Genomic DNA, 4,278 nt, shown 5'->3' on the forward strand with positions numbered 1-4,278 from the left:
AGCTGTAGTATCTAGTGGAAACCCCAAATGGGCTTCAATTTACTTCTTCGCCCTTTTTGGTTTGTATGCGTCAAGCAGACTAAAGATACACGCAACAGCGCCTCCTCGGGTTTCGGAAGAATGCCAATCCCAAATTGAGCACAGTGGACAGATACTGATCAAATGATATTACTAGGGCTGTCAAACTATTTTTATTTTTAATGGATTTGCTGAGATTAATCGCGATTAATCGCAAATTCAGCTGTAATTTAATTTTTTTCATACAAAAAGCAGCACAAGAATATTGACATCTTGATTTTGTCCAAAGTAACATAAGCAAAATCAGCTAAATTGATAATGTATACTTTAGCCTCGTTTACACCTTGCGCCAACATGTGGGTTTTGTGATCATCTGATCAATATGATCTAATTACTATCTGATCAAAGTTTGTCGCGTCTCCACATGGTGTTAAAATGTCTCTCTTATCCATCCACTCTGTCCACATTGTGACCAGATTTCCTGGTGCCTCCCTGTCCTGTATGCAAATTATTTGACAGACATTCTTTTAATATAATATGAATGTATTTATTTTAAGACAATTATTGATGCCATAAATCAATGGTAATAGCTGTCAATGATTTTAGAGGCCGATAAAACCATGATTTAAATGGTTTGACCATCCAGATCTGTTTACAATTGATTGATATCCAGATGGCACCCTGACTACCTCCGGAAGTGGTCAGGAAGATCTGATCACAATGTGTCTTTTAATCGTCTACACCTGTCTAAAAATGTTGGCACAATCAGAATGTGGACAAGATCAGAACAAAGGACACATGTTAGCACCAGGTGTAAGCAGGGCTTTTCTTTAACCTCACATTGTCACACCCTGGCCTTAGTGATCTTTGTTTTCATTAATATTTTAGTTAGGTCAGGGTGTGACATGGTGAAGTATGTGTTTTGGTTTGTCTAGGGGTTTGTAGGTTTATGGGGTAATGTCTTGTCTAGGTGTTTGTATGTTGATGGCTGCCTGGATTGGTTCTCAATTGGAGACAGCTGTGGTTTATTGTCTCTAATTGGGAGCCATATTTAAGGCAGCCATGGGCATCATGTGTTTGTGGGTAATTGTCTAAGTTGAACGTTTGTTGCTTGTCTGTGCACTTACGTTATTTAGCTTCACGGTCGTTTGTTGTTTTGTAAGTTTTGGATAGTGTTCGGTTTCGTGTTTTTCTCTCTTCCATAATAAAGAGATGTATTTTGCACACGCTGCGCCTTGGTCCACCTCTATGCTTGACGATCGTGACAGAATTACCCACCAATCTAGGACCAAGCGGCGTGTCAAGCGGCAACAGGACCCACCTACACAGGATTCATGGACATGGGAGGAGATACTGGATGGAAAGGGTCCTTGGGCACAACTGGGAGAGTTTCGCCTCCCTCGTGAAGAGCTGGAGGCAGCTAAAGCCGAGAGGAGGCGATATGAGGAGGCAGCACGGAGGCAAGGCTGGAAGCCCAAGAGCACTACCCAATAAATTTTTAGGGGGGGGCACAGGGCATGGACGACGGGGGTGACGGAGGCAGAGAAGGGGCGAATTCAAAAGGCCACCAGGTTACGGGGGCCACTGGTCAAAGTAGGGAGAGGAGATGTAGAGGCACGGCGAGTGGTACTGGGGTGTATTACCAGTCCGGTCCGGCCCGTTCCAGTTCCCGGGGTAGAGCCAGTGGTGTGTGTCCCCAGTACGGTCCGGCCTGTTACGACCCCTCGCACCAAATGGACGGTGCGCGTCGCCAGCCCAGCCCGGCCTGTTCCTGCTCCACGCACTAAGTTAATGGTGCGCGTCGCCAGCCCAGCCCGGCCTGTCCCTGCTCTACGCACTAAGCCTACGGGGTGCGTCGCCAGCCCAGCCAGGCCTGTTCCTGCTCCACGCACTATGTTAACGGTGCGCGTCGCCAGCCCGACCCGGCCTGTTCCTGCCACTCGCACCAAACCTACGGTGCGCGTCGCCAGCCCGGTCCGGCCTGTTCCTGCTCCCCGCACTAGCCCTGAGATGCGTGTCCTCAGCCCGGGACCACCAGTTCCGGCACCACGCACTAGGCCTTATGTGCGTCCCCAGGGTCCAGCATGCCCTGTTCCTTCTCCCCGCACTAGACCTGAGATGCGTGTCCTCAGCCCGGTACCTCCAGTTCCGGCACCACGCACTAGGCCTTATGTGCGTCTCGGCCGGCCAGAGTCTGCCGTCTGCCTAACGGCGCCTGGACTGCCCGTCTGCCCAACGCCGTCTGAACTGTCCGTCTGCCAAGCGCTGCATGAACTGCCCGTCTGTACTGAGCCTGCTAAGCCGCCCGTCTGCCATGAGCCTTCAGAGCCGTCCGCCAGACAGGAGCCGCTAGAGCCTTCCGCCAGACAGGAGCCGCTAGAGCCTTCCGCCAGACAGGATCAGCCAGAGCCTTCCGCCAGACAGGATCAGCCAGAGCCTTCCGCCAGACAGGATCAGCCAGAGCCTTCCGCCAGCCATGAGCAGCCAGATCCGTCAGCCAGCCATGAGCAGCCAGATCCGTCAGCCAGCCATGAGCCGTCCAGCCAGGATCCGTCAGAGCCGTCCAGCCAGGATCCGTCAGAGCCGTCCAGCCAGGATCCGTCAGAGCCGTCCAGCCAGGATCCGCCAGAGCCGTCCAGCCGGGATCCGCCAGAGCCGTCCAGCCGGGATCCGCCAGAGCCGTCCAGCCAGGATCCGCCAGCCAGCCAGGATCCGCCAGAGCCAGCCAGCCAGGATCCGCCATTCAGTCCGGTGCTGCCCCTTAGTCCGGTGCTGCCCCTTAGCCCGGTGCTGCCCCTTATCCTGGTGCTGCCCCTTAGTCCGGTGCTGCCCCTTAGTCCGGTGCTGCCCCTTAGCCCGGTGCTGCCCCTTATCCTGGTGCTGCTCCTTATCCTGGTGCTGCCCCTTAATCCAGTGGGGTTAAGTTGGAGGGTGGTCATTTGGAGGAGGCTACGAAAGCGGGTAGTGACTATGGTGGGGTGGGGACCACGACCAGTGCCAGAGCCGCCACCGTGGACAGACGCCCACCCAGACCCTCCCCTAGACTTTATGCAGGTGCGCCCGGAGTTCGCACCTTAAGGGGGGGGTTATGTCACACCCTGGCCTTAGTGATCTTTGTTTTCATTAATATTTTAGTTAGGTCAGGGTGTGACATGGTGAAGTATGTGTTTTGGTTTGTCTAGGGGTTTGTAGGTTTATGGGGTAATGTCATGTCTAGGTGTTTGTATGTTGATGGCTGCCTGGATTGGTTCTCAATTGGAGACAGCTGTGGTTTATTGTCTCTAATTGGGAGCCATATTTAAGGCAGCCATGGGCATCATGTGTTTGTGGGTAATTGTCTAAGTTGAACGTTTGTTGCTTGTCTGTGCACTTACGTTATTTAGCTTCACGGTCGTTTGTTGTTTTGTAAGTTTTGGATAGTGTTCGGTTTCGTGTTTTTCTCTCTTCCATAATAAAGAGATGTATTTTGCACACGCTGCGCCTTGGTCCACCTCTATGCTTGACGATCGTGACACACATCAACTTGTTTTTACTTCACATTGTTGTATTTTTAGCTGTATATATATATTATGTCTTTTTTTAGTTTTCAGTGTATTTTGAATACTTTCAGACAATGCAACTAAACCCACAAAAATATAGTAAGACTTTATTTTAAGGGTACCTAATAAACTATTTATAATGCATTTATAATTTGTGTGTTCCCCATTTATTAATCATTACTCCCACATTTACAGTTGAAGTCGGAAGTTTACATACACCTTAACCAAATACATTTAAATTCAGTTTTTCACAATTCCTGACATTTAATCCTAGTAAAAATGCCCTGTCTTAGGTCAGTTAGGATCACCACTTTATTTTAAGAATGTGAAATGTAAGAATTATAGTAGAGATAATTATTTATTTCAGCTTTTATTTCTTTCATCACATTCCCTGTGGGTCAGAAGTTTACATACACTCAATTAGTATTTGGTAGCATTTCCTTTAAATTGGGTCAAACGTTTCGGGTAGCCTTCCACAAGCTTCCCACAATAAGAGCTGGTGTAACTGAGTCAGGTTTGTAGGCCTCCTTGCTCGCACACGCTTTTTCAGTTCTGCCCACAAATGTTCTATAGGATTGAGGTCAGAGCTTTGTGATGGCCACTCCAAAACCTTGACTTTGTTGTCCTTAACTCATTTTGTCACAACTTTGGAAGTATGCTTGGGGTCATTGTCCATTTGGAAGACCCATTTGCAACCAAGCTTTAACTTCCTGACTGAGGT

This window comes from Coregonus lavaretus, assembly GCF_964263955.1.
Source record: "Coregonus lavaretus genome assembly, chromosome: 27".
Taxonomy (NCBI): domain Eukaryota; kingdom Metazoa; phylum Chordata; class Actinopteri; order Salmoniformes; family Salmonidae; genus Coregonus; species Coregonus lavaretus.